The 20,265-nt window shown below is 45.4% G+C and overlaps 1 long non-coding RNA gene across 2 annotated transcripts; it reads left to right on the top strand.

Moving 5' to 3' along the window:
- Window positions 1-13,683: 13,683 nt before the first annotated feature.
- Window positions 13,684-17,850, top strand: LOC119355769. Of its 2 annotated transcripts, XR_005171687.1 has the most exons (5): window positions 13,684-13,942; window positions 14,054-14,137; window positions 14,803-15,323; window positions 16,061-16,457; window positions 17,181-17,850. It is a non-coding gene; the product is annotated as an uncharacterized LOC119355769 (long non-coding RNA). The 2 variants fall into 2 exon arrangements; XR_005171686.1 differs by having other exon boundaries at window positions 13,684-14,137.
- Window positions 17,851-20,265: the final 2,415 nt, after the last annotated feature.

Raw genomic sequence — 20,265 nt, 5'->3', positions numbered from 1 at the left:
TTTGTTTGCTTGTAGTTAGTGTAGTTCTTTTTTGCGGTTTGCTAGTGGCTGCAATAACCTATTTTTTAAAACTAGGCCACAATAACCATGGGCTAATATTTATTGTAGTGACACTGGGCCTCCTATGGGCCGTAGAAACTGTGGGCCTTCTACGGGTCGTATAAACAGTGGGCCTTCTACGGGCTGTAGAAACAGTGGACCTTCTACGGGCCGTAGAAACAATGGGCCTTCTATGGGCCGTAGAAACAATGGGCCTTCTACGTCCGTATCATCAATGGGCCTTATACGGGCCGTATGATCGATTGGCCAAACAGACCACATTCTGGCCGTAAACGGGCTAGAGTTGGAATCGTCCGTTCATGGGCCGACCATAACGGGCCATCGTTAATAGGCCGTATTTGATGATGCTATGAAAACGGCCCAACGTATTAACGAACCACAAACGGGCCGACTGTAACCACGGGCTGAATTTGGCCCACAAGCAGAAAATGACAGTAATGGGCCGTAAGTAAACGAATGCTGGAAAATAGCCCAAGAATAAATGGGCTCTGAGAAGGCTAAAAGATAACATGGGCTGGAAACGGCCCAACGGAATAACGGGCCGTTAATGGGTATAAAGTGATACACTGTTCTTTACGGGCCAGTTTCACCACGGGTCGTTAATGTGTGTAAAGTGATACACTGTTCATTACGGGCCAGTTTCACGACGGGCCATTAATAGGCCAAGAGTTACATAGGGCCTCATATGGGCCGAAAGACGTCATGGGCCATACATGGGCCAGAAGTGAAAACGGGCTGGAATCATATTGGATGGCCCAGATGACGCTACTGGGCCTAATTCGAATAGGGCGTAACGAGCCTTGGGTTAGCGGGCTATAAATGGGTTATATGCGAACATGCCGTTAACAGGCTTTCCATGGGCCGGCCCGCCACCTTTTGACCAAGTCAAACGGGTCGGCCTTTTCACAGGAATAGGCCTCTGTTGGGCCGTGCCACGTGTCGATGTATCATAGGCGCCTTCTATCCAATGAGTGGATGACATCTGTCCCAGCGATGAGCCGACACGTGTTTCCTCCAGCCAATGATGATTTTACACGTGGAAAATCCCCATTGGTCGGGGCTGTTAATGGGTTATCGGATCCAAAACCTGACCCGATAGCTTAATGGCGTTCTGTTACGGTGGATGCCACGTGTCGGTCACCCTTGACAAAAGCACTTCTGTGACGTGCGATTTATTGTCATGGAAGTGGACACTTCCGTGATGATAATTTTGGTAATGTCATGGAACACTTCTACGACAGCACATGTATGACTATCTTGATTCTGTCATAAAATCATCATGGATGTACATGCATGACAGAAAACACGACCTACTATGACAAACACGTATCATCACGGAAGTGTATTTTTTTGTAGTGTATTCTTTTGGGCCAAGCTGAACATGTGCCTTCGTGAGCTCACGGGTCCCGTGGCGAGTTTGCTGTTGTACTTTACCTTAACCTGGGCATGTTTTGAACTAGCTCATGAGGTTGCGAGTTCCTGAGGAGCCTTCCGATCCGCTTGAGAGGGCCTCGGGAGAGGCGTGCGCCAGCCGTGGCACGACCCACATATGGTGCGTGTGCTTTATGCCCAGCCCCGCTCGCAAGGGGCTCGTGAGGGGGAGGCAATAAGCGTGAGCTCTGAAACAAGGCAAGAACCAGATTGCGAGAAATAGCATAGACGAGAAAAGGCACCCCCCACGCGCATCAAATGAAAACTCAACTCCAACTTAAATCCAAAGCCATAAAACAGGGCTATAGAAAAGAGGTTAAAAGCAAATGGCCGCGTCCGGCGCCTAGTCTAGTCTTCTTTTCTTCGAGTCTTCTCACCAGCATGGAGCTAAGTACTGCCACTAGGGCGTGGGAGGGAGCCCCCGAGGCCCGAGGGTTGCACTCCTGAGGCTCCGGGGCGTGTACAGCCCCACTCATTATTACGTGAGAGTGTCACGAGCGGAGACCTTCACAGGCGTGAGCCTTACTTCATATCGCCAGACGAGGGCCCCGCCTTGCGCCAGCCTCTACCACCGTTGGGACGATCGGAAACCAAGACGACACCAACGGGGGCAGAGGGGACGCCAGCGGCGCCCTCGGCGACCATGGGTCCTCTACCGGGGGAAGGCTGCCGGCGCCTCCCCGGCAAAGGGCCTACCTCCGGGCGATGCCTTGCTTCGTGCGACGCGGGGAGGGGCCTTGCTCCTGGCCCCTCCCACATAGCCCCCAGTGAGCCTCTCCTGTGAGACGGATACCGCCATGCCAGAACCGTCGCCTGGCGCTGTGACCTGATTCATTTGCATTCATGGTTAGCATAAGCCTGCCCCTGGGAGATTAGTGGTACCCTGTAGCTGTTGTCGACAGTGTGGTTGGTGGGGCTCTCGAGTGGCTCCTAGAAGGCCTCGGCTCCTAACGCCTCCTCTTCCCAGCCTGGCTCGAGGAACGAGCCGGGGTCATCTTCTGGCGAGTACTCCTGGTTCATCATGCGGGGCACATAGGCCTCCGAGGCGGTTGCCCCAAAGACCTCGCCGAAGTGCCCCACGCTCCATGTCGCCCGGCCCATGATGCCGTCCTGAGGATGGTGGGGTAGCGCCCCGCTATGGCCGTGTGCGATGACGCTCGTGCCCGCACCCATCTGGGGTGGTGCGGGTGTGATGGGGCGCCCTCCGCCGTGGATCATGCTGATGTCGACGAGGCCCCCGGGCGCGCTCGGGGGCACGCGAGTGCGGCGAGGCGCGCCGTGGGATCCGACCACTTCCTGGGGCGTAAGTTGGTAGCAAAAGGGCGGTGCTCCCGTGGCTGCTCCATCCAGCAACTCGGCGACGCATTCCAGCAGTGCATCCCGGCCGCTCTCCATCAGTCGCCACCGTAGCAGCTCCCGTGCCACCGTGAGTGCAGCCCGCATGTTTGACTGCTCCCTCCGGGTGTGCGGCGCCGTCGCCGCAGCGTGGCTTGCGGCCCTTGCAGCAGCTCGCGCTTGTCGTGGGGTAAGGGTGGACGGTGCCTGGCTGCGCCACCCGCGCCCTGCAGCATTAGGTGGTGCTCGTGCTGCCTGGAGCACGGGGTTGAGGTCCTCTTGGGCAGGCGGCGCCGTCTGGGCTGCCCAGCGCTCGGCATCGGTCCTTGAGTCGCCGGACATCAGCACCGTGGAGCGTCGGTGAATCGACCGACGGAAGAGAGGCTCCGGCGCACCCCTACCTGGCGCGCCAAATGTCGGATTTCGGGTTTCGGAAAAACCCTTAAGGTTCGAACACCGGGGTGCACGCGAAGATCTCCCGCTCACCGATCACGCCCTCATACACTTCGCGATCTCTAGGCTAGGCACACGAACTCACAACACATGAGACACAAGATTTATACTGGTTCTGGCCACCGTTGTGGTGTAATACCCTACTCCAGTGTGGTGGTGGTGGATTGCCTATTGGGATGAGGATGAACAGTACGAGGGGAAGAACAACCTCCTGAGGAGAGGTGTTCTTGTGCTAGGTGAACTGGGGATGTCTGGATCGAAGGTCTCTCCTCTGGTGTAAGGATCGAAAAGAGTCTCCCTCCTAATGTGGTGGCTAGTCCTATTTATAGAGGCCCTGTTCCTCTTCCCAAATATTGAGCTGGAAGGGATGCCACAACGACCAATTTGAAAGGGGACAGCTAGTACAACTTATCCTGACAAAAGTAGTCTTCGCGTGCCAAAGGCTCTGGTGGTGATGCCGTCTTGGGCTCCATGGTGACCTCCGTCTTGCTGTCCTACTGGTCTTGGTCTTGTTGCACCGATATGAAAACCTTTGCTTGATGCCTCGGAACTCCTCGCCTGCGCTTGCCCCCTTATCACCAAAGAGGAAACAAGGACACTGTGCGCGCTAGCGCCTGCCTGGCCTTGGTCGTCATGGCTCACGTCATGAGAACCTCGCGAGGTTTTCCTCGCCTTGATCTCTCCACCCTTCGCGAGCCAGCCTGGTGAGGTCGCTCCCGAGGAGGTCTCGCGAGGGTCTTGAGTCCTTGCTGGTTATGATGGGCCATACGGGCCCACTCGCAGAGCCACGCCGTGGGCCACAGGTAGGCAAGTCTGGGGACCCCTGTTCCCAGAACACTAACAGCCTCAGCCATAGAACTTGAGCACAACAACTACCGGCGACCACATGCTTCGCTTCGGTGGACGAGAGAGACACACAACTTTGCTTCTTAGAAGACCAACTCACCAAAGAGCAACCAAGAAATTGGCACCCTCCAGAAGTTGACTTCCTATCCACTTTGTCTCCCGCGCAATCCGAGTCCAAAAATCCCACAAGGTTGAAGTTAGCTCCTCTTGGGTACCATAAGCCAAAGTTTGGGGTATGAGCCAAATGTCGAAAGATTCGCTTAGCCGCCACATAGTGGCTTTCCTTAGGTGCGTCTTGAAACTGTGTACAAATTCCCACACTCAACATGATATTCGGTCTAGATGCACAAATGTAAAGCAAGGAGACAATCATGGAGCAATATACCTTTTGATCCACCGCTTTACCATTGGGATATATGTCAAGTTGGCATTTTACGGGCATTGGAGTGGAAGCCGGCTTGACATCATTTAGCTTGAATCTCTTGAGCATGTCTTGAGTGTATTTGGCTTGGTTGATGAAGGTTCCTTCTCTTCTTTGTTTGATTTTGAACCTGAGAAAGAACTTCAACTGTCCCATCATGAACAACTTGAACTTCGAGGTCATGAAAGCAACAAACTCATCATTGAAAGCTTTGTTAGGATAACCAAAGATAATATCATCAACATATAGTTAGCATACAAACAACTCCCCTTTGACCTTCTTAGTAAAAAGAGTGGGGTCGATTTTCCCAATTTCAAAACCACGATCTTGCAACAACTCGGGAAGGTGCTGATACCACGCACGTGGGGCTTGTTTAAGGCCATAGAGTGCCTTGTCGAGTTGGTACACATGATTGGGGAACTCGGGATCCTCAAACCCCGGGGGTTGTTTGACATACACCAACTCATTAATAGGACCATTAAGAAAAGCACTCTTCACATCCATTTGTTGCAACTTGAAGTTATGATGAGAATCATAGGCAATCAACAAATGAATAGATTCAAGGCGACCAAAGGGAGCAAAGGTTTCACCGTAGTCGATACCCTCGACTTGGGAGTAGCCTTGTGCTACCAAACGAGCCTTGTTGCGAACAATAATTCCATGAGCATATTGCTTGTTCTTGAATATCCACTTGGTTCCAATGACATTATGGTTCCCCTTTGTCCTTGGCACCAATCTCCACACCTTGTTGTGCTTGAAGTTGTTGAGTTCTTCATGCATGGCATTGAGCCAATCCAGATCCTTGAGCACCTCATAGACCTTTTGGGGTTCAACACCAGAGACAAATGCATGATGTTCACAATAGTTTGCTAATTGTCTATGAATGCTTACCCCATTTCTTAAGCTTCCAAGAACATTCTCATGAGATGATCTTTGGTAGTGAGCTTGGATGCAATCTTGGCGGCACGACGCTCCAATTCTTCCGCGGGAGAGAGTTGAGGAGCGATAACTTGATCATCTTGAGCGTCGTCTTGAGCTTGTTCTTGATCTTGAGCTTGCTCTTGATCTTGAACTTGCTCGGTAGAAAGAACTTGACCTTGGGCATCACTTGGTAGTTCACCACCATCTTGAGGTTGATCTTGCCCTTGATCTTGTTCATTTGGTTGAGGGCCTTCACTTTGTTCTTCGGAAGCGTGTGGGTCTTGGGTTGGTGATGGTTCCACTTGAGTGGAACATTGTTCTTCTCCTTTGGCCACAAGGGGTTCCTCAATGGGTAGGATATAGCCAACACCCATTATTCTTATGGCTTGGGGAGGAATTTCATCATCTACATCACAAGTACCACTTTACTTCACTTGGGAGCCATTATTCTCATCAAACTCCACGTTACACGTCTCCTCAATGAGTCTGGTGGGCTTGTTGAGGACACGGTAAGCATGAGAGTTTGTAGCATAACCAAAAAATATACCCTCGTGAGCTCTAGCCTCAAATTTAGTCAAACAAACACCTTTCTTGAGAATGAAACACTTACAACCGAACAACCAGAAGTACTTGAGGTTGGGCTTGTTGCTAGTGAGTATCTCATATGGAGTCTTATTCAAGCCTTTGCAGAGATAGAGCCGATTGGATGCATGAAAAGCGGTGTTGATGGCTTCGGCCCAAAAGTTGTACAGAGACTTGAACTCCGCCATCATGGTCCTTGCCGCGTCCATCAACGTTCGGTTCTTCCTCTCTGCAACACCATTTTGTTGAGGGGTGTAAGATGCAGAATATTGATTCTTGATCCCCTCATCACTAATAAACTCATCCAAGGTGTAGTTCTTGAACTCGGTGCCGTTGTCACTTCTTATTGTCAAGATCTTCGCATTGTGTTGATGTTGAGCTTCATTTGCAAAGTTCATGACGGTTTGTTGGGTCTCACTCTTCCTCTTGAAGAAATATACCCACATGTATCTTGAATAATCATACACAATCACCAAGCAATACTTTCTACCCACAAGACTATCAAAGGATGGAGGCCCAAAGAGATCCAAGTGAAGGAGCTCCAAGGGCCTCTTCGAGTAGATGATAGTCGTGGGTGGGTGAGCCTTCTCATGTAGCTTTCCTTCGATACAAGCACCGCAAGCACGATCTTTGACAAAACTAAATTTTGTTATGAAGGAAATATGCCCTAGAGGCAATAATAAAGTTATTATTTTATGTCCTTATGTCATGATAAATGTTTTTTATTCATTCTAGAATTGTATTAACCGGAAACTTGGCACATGTTTGAATACATAGACAAACAGAGTGTCCCTAGTATTCCTATAATTGACTAGCTCGTTAATCAAAGATGCTTAAGTTTCCTAGCCATGGACATGTGTTTTCATTTGATGAACGGGATCACATCATTAGAGAATGATGTGATGGACAAGACCCATCCGTTAGTTTAGCGTTATGATCATTTAGTTTATTGCTATTGCTTTCTTCATGACTTATACATGTTCCTATGACTATGAGATTATGAAACTCCCGAATACTAGAGGAACACTTAGTGCGCTATCAAACATCACAACATAACTGGGTGATTATAAAGATGCTCTACATGTGTCTCCGATGGTGTTTGTTGAGTTGGCATAGATCGAGATTAGGATTTGTCACTCCGAGTATCGGAGAGGTATCTCTAGGCCCTCTCGGTAATGCACATCACTATAAGCCTTGCAAGCAATATGACTAATGAGTTAGTTGCGGGATGTTGCATTACGAAATGAGTAAAGAGACTTGCCGGTAACGAGATTGAACTAGGCATTAAGATACCGACGATCGAATCTCGTGAAAGTAACATATCGATGACAAAGGGAACAACGTATGTTGTTATGTGGTTTGACCGATAAAGATCTTCGTAGAATATGTAGGAGCCAATATGAGCATCCAGGTTCCACTATTGGTTATTGACCGGAAGTGAGTCTCAGTCATGTCTACATAGTTCTCGAACCCGTAGGGTCCGCACGCTTAACGTTCGATGACGATCGGTATTATGAGTTTATGTGTTTTGATGTACCGAAGGTTGTTCGGAGTCCCGGATGTGATCACGGACAAGACGAGGAGTCTCGAAATGGTCGAGACATAAATATTGATATATTGGATGACTATATTCGGACACCGGATATATATCGGAGTGCCGGAAGGGTTATTGGAACCACCAGAGAAGTAATGGGCCTTATTGGGCCTAGGGGAGAGAGAGGGGCTGCCAAGGGCTGGCCGTGCGCCCCTCCATGGGCCTAGTCCAAATTGGACGAGGGGGAGGGGCGGCGCCCCCTCCTTCCTTCTCTTCCCCCTCCTTCCTTCTTCTCCTAGTAGGACTAGGAAAGGGGGAGTCCTATTCCTACTAGGAGGAGGATTCCTCCCCCCTTGGCGCGCCTATGAGGGCCGGCCGGCCTCCCCGTTGCTCCTTTATATACAGGGGTAGGGGGCACCCTAGAACACACAAGTTGATTGTTTAGCCATGTGTGGTGCCCCCATCCACAGAATTCCACCTCGGTCATATCGTTGTACTGCTTAGGCGAAGCCTTGCGTCGGTAACTTCATCATCACCATCATCATGCCGTCGTGCTAACGAAACTCTCCCTCTGCCTCAACTGGATCAAGAGTATGAGGGATGTCACCGAGCTGAACGTGTGCAAATCGCGGAGGTGTCGTGCGTTCGGTACTTGATTGGTTGGATCGCGAAGACGTTCGACTACATCAACCGCGTTTCATAACGCTTCCGCTTTTGGTCTACGAGGGTATGTAGACATACTCTCCCCCTCTCGTTGCTATGCATCTCCTAGATAGATGTTGTGTGATCGTAGGAAATTTTTGAAATATTGCATTCCCCAACAGTGGCATCCGAGCCAGGTCTATGCGTAGATGTTATATGCACGAGTAGAACACAAAGGAGTTGTGGGCGTGAGTATATACACATTGCTTATCATCATTAGTTGATTCTTGATTCAGCGGTATTGTTGGATGAAGTGGCTCAGACCGATATTACGCATACGCTTACGCAAGACTAGTTTTACCGACGTGCTTCGCACACAGGTGGCTAGTGGGTGTCTGTTTCTCCAACTTTTAGTTGAATCGGTCTCAATGAACAGGGTTCTTTCTGAAGATCAAAAAGCAATCACTATACTATGTTGTGGTTTTGATGTGTAGGTAAGAACGGTTCTTGCTAGAAGCCCGTGCAGCCACGTAAAACTTGCAACAACAAAGTAGAGGACGTCTAACTTGTTTTTGCAGGGCATGTTGTGATGTGATATGGTCAAGACGTGATTATACACTACAAAAAAATACACTTCCGTGATGATACGTGTTTGCCACAGTAGGTCATGTTTTCTATCATGCATGTACATCCATGACAAATTTATGATAGAATCAAGATAGTCATACTTGTGCTGTCGTAGAAGTGTTCCATGACATTACCAAAATTATCATCATGGAAGTGTCCACTTCCATGACGATAAATCGCGTGTCACAGAAGTGTTTTCGTCAAGGGTGACCGACACGTGGCATCCACTGTAACGGAACGCCGTTAAGCTATAGGGTCCGGTTTTGGATCCGATAACCCGTTAACAGCCCCGACCAATGGGGATTTTCCATGTGTAAAATCATCATTGGCTGGAGGGAACACGTGTCGGCTCGCCGTTGGGACAGATGTCATCCACTCATTGGACCCAAAGCGCCTATGATACGTCGACACGTGGCATGGCCCAACAAAGGCCCATTCCTTCGAAAAGGCCAACCTGTTTGACTTGGTCAAAAGGTGGCAGGCCGGCCCACGCCAAGCCTGTTAAGGGCCTGTTCGCATATAGCCCATTTACAGCCCGCTAAACTAGGGCCCGTTTACGGCCTATCCGAATTAGGCCCAGTAGCTTCACTTGGACCGTCCAATATAATTCCAGCCTATTTTAACTTCCGGCCCATGTATGGCCCATGACGTCTTTCGGCCCATATGAGGCCCTTAGTAACCCTCGGCCCATTAATGACCCGTGGTAAAACTGGCCCGTAATGAACAGTGTATCACTTTATACCCATTAACGACCCATTATACCGTTGGGCCGTTTCCAGCCCATGTTATCTTTCGGCCTTCTCAGGATCCATTTATTCTTGGTCTCATTTCCAGCATTGTTTACTTACGACCCATTACATGCCTTTTTTGCTTGTGGGCCAAATTCAGCCTGTGGATACAGTCGGCCCGTTTGTGGCCCGTTAATCTATTGGGCCATTTTCATAGCATCATCAAATACGGCCGATTAATGGCCCGTTATGGTCAGCCCATAAAACATACGATTTCCACTTTAGCCCGTTTACGGCCCCTTATACGGCCCATACAAGGCCCATAGATGAGACGGCCCATAGAAGGCCCATTGACCCGACGGCCCACAGAAGGCCCATTGATCCGGCGGCCCATAGAAGGCCCATGGAAGGCCCATGGATCCGACAGCCAATAGAAGGCCCACGGGTCCGACATCCCATAGAAGGCCCACGAATCCGACGGCCATAGAAGGCCAGGGATCGTTTCGTCCCATAGATGGCCCATGGAACGTACGGCCTGTGGACGACCATGGTCACTACAACATTTGGGCGAGTTGGCCCCCGTTTGAACGATATAGCATATTCAAAGAATTATCCTACTCTATACTATCACCTCTAAAAAACATACACTATACAATAAAGAGACTAAGGTATAGAAACGTAGAATAATCCTACACCATACAATAAAGAAATTACAGCCGATTATACCCACTGGGCATTATGGTTCGGCACCAGTGACAATAAAGCATACACAAACAGCAAATTACATACACTGGGCAAATACATCTCATACATCATGGACGCGCATCAACATAACTTACCATTTGAACTATAATCTCTTTAGAAAATAGGATTGGCCGGATTTAGATAGCACAAATTTCAGTCTACAAAATCTCCAATTCCTTCTTTGTTACCCCAGTGTCTTGTTTCATTTTTTGACTCCTGCATCTAATACCTGCATGTCCAGTCTCAACTTGTTGATTGTACGTTCAGAATCATGTACACGTTGTCTTGCCACCTCTAGTTGATGCTCGAGAACATCAGCACATTCAAATTCCAATCCATAATCATTCGATAACGACCATGCCACACTGCTCGCAGATCTTTGTGTTGATGTCACTTCATCCTGAAATGTTTCTGTAAGTACACATGACTAGGGCAAAAATATAGTTACAACAGTGAAGCGAGCAAGATAGACTATTTTGTACATGGAAAAACAGGATTAACAATAATGTTACACGTCATGAAGCATAAGCAGGTGATATTTTAAAAATTATAAAAAAGGTAGTCTGTGCAGCCTGCATACAGAAATCTCTCTTAGCTCACCAGAGGGCATGATGTTGGGGCCCAATCCAAAACATAGACAAGTTACAAATTTAGACAGCACGTTGCATAGAAGTAAGCAAGTAGTTGGCCATTCTGTAGCTCAATTAAAGTCTTAGGGAGCATAATGAACAACAGAGGATTTCATACAAACATACTACAGCAAGCAAAACTATGCAATCATTAGCCTAGTATAAACTAGATTGTGAGCCTCATTCAATAATAGTTGGTTAATAGACTTCAAAGCTTCAGGCACACTTCGGCAGAGTAATTAAATGGTAAGGCCTTTAATTATGTCAACTAATAGTTATACAAGTACCCAACATCAGGCATCATTCTTTGGGCATCTCATTAACTGAGGACAAATAAAGCAATTGAAAAGAGTAAATTAACTATGCCTGAAACAAACAAGGAATTGAACTGTTGAGTTGGATACAGTGACTTACCTTAACAGGTTGAAGAGGCTCAGCATAGCTCCTACTTCTCTTGCAAGGCTCCTTCATAACATCTTGTACTTGGAAATCCTCAATCTTATCTTCATTGCACCCCCTCTGCAAGGTGACACAAACTAGTTACTCGTCTCCTTGGAAGATAAATATGCATACTTTCCAGTCTGTAAACACAAAAGGATGAGATTATAACAAAACAACACCACATAATGAAACATGCCGCATCTCTTGCACTTGCACACAACAATGAAATGAGCATTTACTATGTCTGCACTATGTAAAAACTAGGCATACCTTCGAACTGGATCTCCAGGTACACTTGGAGAGCCTACTTTAGTGTACAGCCAAACCTTTATGTCACATATGAGTTAGAAAAGGCCCCACTATAGCAGCCCTTAGTGTTTAAATCATTGACAAGCTCTGTTAGAGTGTTAGGTCAAGAACAACAAGTAATCAAAGCAAACAGTCCTAGTATGGCTGGCTGATGCAAACGAGCAATTGAATAGATGTGTGAGCAAATCTTACATATCAAGAAAAGAAGCAAAGAAGGAGGCTTAAAGACCATCACTTGACTGACCGGATTTAAGGGGCATTTAAACATCATGTGCAACGTATGAACTAACATAAACATTGCATATTCCAGATTCTACAATGGAATGCACATGTATTAGGTTATGCCATGTATGATGATGCCTAAATGTACACTATAGCAGGCAGGAGTGATTCATCATTGCACGCCCAATTGAATTGCAGGTTAAGGGCCAGTTCTATTCTGCCTTTTCAGGGCTTATTGTCAAAATAAGCCATAAAAGATGTAAAGAAGTTATTTTTGAGTTATGGGCTTGGGCTTAACTAATTTCGCTTGGGAGGGGGGTGTTTCGGGTAGAACCTCACTAAAATTGAAGGGAAGGGGAATAGTGAAATGACTTTGTTGTCTGCCTATATTACACTCAAAATGTAACTGCTGACGCCCGCGTCACACCTCACTCTCAAGTAAAAACAAACACGCAAGCGTTCATTGCCCTGCCCGTTTGCATCTCCTCTCCCCTTTGCCTCTACCTCGATCCCCTGCATGCAGCACTAGGGTTCCTCTAGCGAGCCGTCGCCACTGGTCCCATCTTGCCTGGTCCTCGACGATGCTCTGTCCAGCTAGGCTACATGGCCGACGGGTAGGGGCAAATCTCCCTAGCTGCTCCTCCCTCTGGCCCCGCCCCTCATTCTCATGGTCTCCAACAGCTGCTCCACTGTGGTTCGTCCAACGCACTACGCCAGCAGGCGCTGCACAACTACGGCTGATGCCACACTGCGGCAGAAGGCACCTTATTCCCCCTCCCCACCTCCCAGGCCGTGGCCTTGAGGTGCTGTTGAAGGATGATCTCATCCAACAAGGTGAGGATCTCGTCTGATTTTTTGCCAAATTTTCATTCTGATCCACTATACAATGAATTGCTATGAGCTGCTTCTGCTGCTGCTATATGATGCATTGCCATGAGATGCTCCTGCTGCTGCTATATGATGAACTAGCGGGTGCACCCGCGCAATTGCGTGGCTAGATTTATTGTTAGTATGTTTTGCCATTCTAAGTATAGGTGATACTTAAATATGTTATATTGTATTGAAGTAAAAAATAAAGCATGTTTTACTATACGTTAAAGAAAATTAGTTCATTTATGAATATATTTTAGAATTTCAAGGGTCAACCTCTTGAATGTCTCAACGGATTACTGCGCATTAGAGCCACCTGTTTCCTTCTAATGTGAATAATGCTCTATATAGCTCAATCATGGGACCTTAATTATTTATATTTTACATTATTGGTAAATGAGCTTCGTTATGTTATTCTGTTACAATTATTTGGACTTGCATTTCTGCCTTTTAACATTGTATGCAATTTAATTTTTTTGTCAATTGAAAACTACTTTATGCTATTTTTGTAGCTTCGTCACATGTTCCTTCGTGTTCCAATTATCTTCATGTGTTATTTTAGTTTAAATCTATTTGCAAAAAAAGTTTAAATCGACCAATTTTATTTCTTGTTGCACGCTGACTGGTTAGGTAAGCAATGAGCAAATCTTCTTGAAATAAACAAACCATGTGTCAACGTGTGTTGGTCCCAATCCATTCTGGCATGGTCCTAATCCATGGTGGTGGTGGCAATACCAAAGTCTGTCTTTATATTTCTACAGTACTACCAAAGTCTGTAGCAAGTAGACCCACCAGTGTAAGAAATGTACCTAATTCTAGAAAAAAAGTAATAATATTAAAAATATATTCATTACCCCTTAGAATTCACAACAGGGTAAACTTATCCTAGAGTGTGTACATCTCTTCTCCCATTTCTCTTGTCCACCGCGGAGGAGGAAACAGATCGAGCCTGCCCTTGCGTGACCGGAGTGGCCATGCCTAATCGAGTCGGTAGCCCGTGCATGGCCAATGATAGGAAGGGGATCCTCCAGGTCTGACTCCAACCACAGTTGTATCGCCGCCCACCAGCCAGGGCGCATCTCACCGTCGCCGAGCTGGAAAGGCGGAGGGTGGTCGCCGGCGAGGCCACTGGTGCCGGTACAAATAGGTGATTTTCTTCCTATTTTAATTCCTTGGGGTGGTGGATTTGATCCTTGGGAGACACATGTGGCTGGATGAGTGCGTGGATCAAACTTTCACTGCTTGAGGCTCGTTGCAGTGGCCGAGGTTCTGGATGTTGGTGTCTGCTGGCCGCTGCTTAGTTGCTACCCTCATTCTTTGTGTTGTCGGACTCCTACCATTAGTAAGTACTCAAAATTCCCATCTTGAATTCAGAATTATTTTTTTAAAATTTTACTGCTAAGCGATACTCACATTACAACTTTCCGTGTGGAAAAAGGGCATTTGTACTTAGAGAACAGACTAAAGCGAACATATGGATCCGCCTAATTAGGTTGATCTCAACCTAGCAAGGGATTTTTGCATGTAATTTTTCTTTGACCAAAAAAGAGGTTTACATTCACATTTGCTGAGCTAGGTTGCAAAAGAATCAGCCTGAAGTGAGACATGCATAACGCCGGCGACGCTATATTGGTGAACTTACAAATGCAAGGCATCTGAAGTAGCTACACCCATGTTCTCTTATCTTGCTTCTGGAATCTTATTGACTAATGCTAGTGTTTAAAAGTTCTGATTCAATGTTCGTGCCACTTCTACAAATTTTGTAGGGCAGTACACCAATCGTTTTGTATGCTTTTTTCTTCTTAATTAGAACAACCTTTTGCACCCCACAGGAACCAATCTTGTTGTCTAATGGTAGATTATTGCTTATAGTTCATCCGTAGCACTATGAAGTGTTTGTTTCTTTTATTTGTTGTTACCCCGGCCTAGCAAGAAGGCCTTCATTTATTAATGGTAATTTGGTTCATATGTCACATACAATTGGTTGAATTTCTACATGTGTTGTAGGTGGTGCCTATGACATTGAAGATTTGTTTGTTTTTGTTAAAGTATCATTCAAGTACAACATCTGAAGCCTATCATCATGCACAACTTACTGCATAGTTTCATGTGACGAAGATGAATCAAAACATAAGACTTGTTCCACATATTTGATCTATAATCGCTGGGTTTCCTGAGATCAATTAGTGGTGAGGGATTTCACGGAGCATGGACCACCAGTTGGTGAATTTCTGGGACGAAATCACTTTACTGGGTCCAAGCTTGTTGGTGGAAGGGCATCAATTCCAGGGCAGCATATGTCACAAAGTAGTGGTTGGCCAAGGTAGGCTAATGAAGAACAGTTGCATTTGAAGCACATGGCAGAGGGTGGAACCGCGGCTATGGTCCATGAGAGGTATGGGGTAACGGCGGCATATTCATATAAGGAGATCGCGGGGCAAATAATGTAGCAGCAAGATGAGCAGCGCATGAGGGCGGCCACTATTGTTACCCTCCTCATTGTTGTTGCTGCCGGAATCCTATCAAATGTAAGTGCTGATGATAAGCATCCTTTCTAATGCGGATTAAGTCTTATAGTTCCTTCAAATCACCGTGAAGTGTTCAATTTTTTACCATGTTCGAGCAAGATGGAATTAATTTGTTAATTGTAATATGGTATATATGTGTTAGTCGGCATACAATGGTTGAAATTTTACATGTGTTTTCGGTGTCGTATGGTACTGAAGATCTAGTCATGGTTTTCTTAAATTGAAATTGTTGTATGAGATATAGAGGTTTTATTTATTACCCACAACAATAAACTGACAAAAGTGCATGTCTTCCAGAAAATTGTACTATCAGCTTCTTTTTCATTGTTTAATATGCGCACCCTTACAATCTACTAATAAGTATCCTTCCTATCCTGGTCGTTGTCAAGTACTCTTACAATATATTTGTAAATACATATAGTCTGCCTTACTATTTAATGATAACCAAATTTGGAGATTAATTCACCTATGAATTGTGCATAATCAATGACACATTTTTGCTATGATGAATATGTAAATAAATTCTGTACAATTCCATAAGTACACAGTCAGGCATTTTTGTTGTAAAGATAATGTAAATAATTTTTATGGCTTTGCAAATAAGATTAACCTTGGTTATAAATACAATCAGAGTAGAGGTAGCTATGCAATGGTCATGTGTCACATCATTAGTCTAAGGCTCTAACCACATTCCTGGAGAATCTAACATCTCAACTACGCATATCTGTTTGTTTCAGAAGCCACGAAATTGAGGTATGTAGAAGATGAACAAACCTGAGAACTGATGATCCAATGAAGAGTCAAAGCTTAAGAATCACATAGCCGTCAGCTATGGTGGCTTGTGGGCGGATGTGTCTCAGACCTAAGTTGTTGCCGCTGGACCGTGGTTACATTCATCCTAGCTTGGAGGAAACGGTGCGGGAAGATATGCATGTGCAGGGCGAAGAAGTGGACGAAGGCCGAAGAAGCAATCTCTGCCTCCCTATCGCTGCGTCCTGCTTCTCAATATGTCACCTTAGTCATGGCCACCTTAGCCCTCATGCTACTGATTTGAACCTTCCCTACTCTTCTTCTCCTGGGCTGCTCGAGTGCTTCAGTGGGTGCCTTGCCGACGACAGGGAAGGAAGGACCAGAGTAAGTATAATATGGAAGTTCTTGTTCAAATTAGTAGAATATGCTTACCAGGTGTTAGAGTTTATAGATATATACCACAATTGTCACTACAGATTAAATATAATATGAAAGTTCTTGTCAGTTTATTTTATAGTTAGTTTGCAACAATCACAACATGATCATCTGCATATTTTGTTGCAACAAATCTATTATAGCTATTGTTGTGAAAGAAAAATCCTTAAAAAATCACCCAATAGCAACCCGAGGAAGTTAAGAGACATAATAATCCAGATATGGTTCCATTACTCCCTCTGTTCGATAATATATGACGTTTTCTGGTAGTACACAATGCCAAAAACGTCTTATATTATGGGACAGAAGCTAGTTTGTGATTTTTTTGGTTATTCTTGATTCCACATGCTTCATTTGGGTGAATAATCCATTGGCATCCAAATATGGAGATGAATTCACCTATGTAATGTGCATAATCAATGACACATTTTTGCTATGATGAATATGTAAATAAATTTTGTACAATTCCATAAATACACAGTCAGGCATTTTTGTTGTAAAGATAATGTAGATATTTTTTTATAGCTTTGCAAATAAGATTAACCTTGGTGTATAAATCCGATCAGAGTAGAGGTAGCTATGCAATGGTCTTGCGTCACATCATTAGTCTAAGGCTCTAACAACATTCATGGAGAATCTAACATCTCAACTACGCATATCTGTGTGTTCCAGGAGCCACGAAATTGAGGTACGCAGAAGATGAACAAACCTGAGAATTGATGATCCAAAGAAGAGTCGGAGCTCGAGCATCACATAGCCGTAAGCTATGGTGGCTTGTAGGCGGATGTGTCTCAGACCAAAGTTTTTGCCGCTGGACCGTTGTTACATTCATCCTAGCTTGGAGGCAACGGTGTGGGTGGGTATGCATGTGCAAGGCGAAGAAGTGGACGAAGGCCGAAGAAGCAATCTCTGCCTCCCTATCGCTACGTCGTGCTCCTCAATATGTCACCTTAGTCATGGCCGCCTTATCCCTCATGCTGCTGATTTGAACCTGCCCTATTCTTCTCGTAGGCTGCTCAAGCGCTTCAGCGGGTGCCTCGCCAACGACAGGGAAGGAAGGATCATAAGTGATGGCTATAGCGCCAGGAATTTGGAAACCATAGCAATTGATCTTCTTTAAAAAACGTGTGTGGCAAGGGACGTGTAACCTGCTTCAGGAAAGAAGAGATGGATCATGTGAGAAAAGAGACCAGCTTTGATCCTCTATTGGAGAGACAATTGTTTTTTTTGCCAATTGCCTAGTCCATATTGTCCATGTATTAAAAGGATGCAAACGTGTGGCTCCTGGAGTTTGTATTACTCTTGGATTTGGATATGTGTACGCGCTTTGTTTTTTATTTTCCCTTTTTTGCTTTCCAATTCGGACATGCATCAGTTCGTACGTGATTGTTTTGGACTCAAACAATACGTGTCCATGTTTTTATTAAACAATATGTGTCCATGTAGTTCTTCCTGTGTGCCCTAGTGTTATGGTTATATATGCATCTAACGTGGCAACAGTGTTATGGTTATATATGCATCTAACGTGGCAACATAAAGGTTCAATACTGCTGGTACATATATTTTTACATGTTACATAGAAACTTTAAATCTAAGCCATTGTTATTCTAATCAAAAGGCGTAAAAATGATTAGCATATGTGGACAAACGTGATGTCTTGTTTTAATTATATAATAGATGGTTATGAGCTGCTGCTGCTGCTATATGATGAATTGATATGAGCTGCTGCTGCTGCTATATGATGAATTGCTATGAGCTGTTGTTGCTGCTATATGATGAGTTGCTATAAGCTGCTCCTGCTGCTGCTGTATGATGAATTGCTATGAGCTGCTCCTGCTGATGCTATATGATGAATTGCTATGAGCTGCTCCTCCTGCTGCTATATGATGAATTGCTATGAGTTGCTCCTGCTGCTGCTATATGATGAATTGCTATGAGCTGCTCCTGCTGCTGCTATATGATGAATTACTATGAGCTTCTCCTGCTGCAGCTATATGATGAATTGCTATGAGCTGCTGCTGGTATATGATGAATTGCACACTGCTGCTGTTGCTGTATGATGAGTTGCTATGAGCTGCTGCTGCTATATGTTGCTTTTAGGTGGTGCTGCTATATGATAATAACCAACCACTTGGACCATCGAATTTCAATAAATAATAATTCTTCATTTAAATGTGTGTCATGCATTTTTCATTTAAATTAGACAATGGGATCTCTATGGAAAACATTGACCAAAGTAGATTCTGCCAAGTAGATGGTATCTTTGTATTTGCATTTTGAGCAAATAGTGATGGTCTATTTTCCTATCATATTAATTACTGCACTGGGTTCAATTTGTGATGTTTGCAAGTCAAATTAATTTTCATATGATCAACAAAATGAAAAAATATAATGCAATCTAGACTTTTCACTTATCATACCAAAGATAAGCTGAAAATGCAATGAAAAGAACTGGTTGGCTTATTACATGGAGCTTATATTCACAGGTGCTTATTTTCATAGGATAACTCGTAATAACTGTCCCTAAGAAACTTGGCCAATAGAACTGGCATACAAATAACATGTCATGATGATTGCAATGGAGGAGTGGTGTACCATAGCACACCGTATAGGCTCACCGCTGGCTCTTTTTTTTTGCGATGTTCTATGAAATTGCCACATACATCTTCTACTTTTTCATTGTGTAACCCAATCTGCAAGTTGGCACAGCTAATTTCAGACATCTCTACATGATAATATATTGCATATCCCTTGCGCATATTTAAACCACCAATTAATGATTGTGTGCATTGCATAAACTAGCCATGACTCTGTGTGCTGGACTAGCAGGCACTCTAAGGGAGCCTAATATAGTGTACTGGAATTCCTACATGCCACCTATGATTTTGTGTAATGTACTGCATCTGTTCCTAAATATATGTCTATGTAGAGATTCTAGTATGGACCACATACATATGTGTATAGATGCATTTTCGAGTGTAGATTCACTCATTTTGCTCCGTATGTAGCCTATAGTGGAATTTCTAGAAAGACTTATATTTAGGAATGGAGGTACGAGGTAGTATCATGTATGACATCTACATATCTAATTTAGCAGCCAATAGTAGAAATCATTGTCTGCACAAAGGGATTACTGGTCGAAAATCATAGCAAAGCATGCTGGCAGGCACAGAACAATACAAGAGAGAGAGAGACGCTTACAAGATCATAGTAATGCCTCAGTCCAGGATCTTGGTTGGCCAAGCTGTTAGATCCAGAAGAAACATCGTCCTTGTAGTTTTTGCCAGCTACATAACAGGTAACAACGACCTGTTAGTATATTTGAAGTACATCGGGCAGGTGATGCTGGACGGGTTTAAAGGTGACAAGTACCTAGGCCGTGGCGGGTGCTTGGCATCTTGCCATACGGTGGGAATCAGGTTAGAAACGTCAAGGGTGATGACGATGCGCTGGCTGTCGGGGTCCGGCAAGGAGATCTAGAGCCGTCGACTAGGGTGTTTGTGGAGCGGCTCCGGTAGGGTGGACTATGGTGTGGGCAAAGCGGATCTGTAGCCGTGGACGAGGGTGTAGGTGAAGCTGCTCCGATGGTTGGGTTAAGGATGGTGTCGACGATGCGGATCTGCGGCCATGGACGGGGCATCAGAAGCTGCTCCGGTAGGTTGGATGAGGGTGCGAGGAAGCGGATCAGAGGCTGTGGACTTGTGAGTTGGCAAAGCGGCCCCGGTAGGGTTGAAAATGGTATAGGCGAAGCTACTCC

Source organism: Triticum dicoccoides, chromosome 2A (genome assembly GCF_002162155.2).
Source record: "Triticum dicoccoides isolate Atlit2015 ecotype Zavitan chromosome 2A, WEW_v2.0, whole genome shotgun sequence".
NCBI lineage: Eukaryota > Viridiplantae > Streptophyta > Magnoliopsida > Poales > Poaceae > Triticum > Triticum dicoccoides.
The sequence above is the reverse complement of the archived record's forward strand: the minus strand, read 5'-3'. Positions and strand labels throughout refer to the sequence as shown.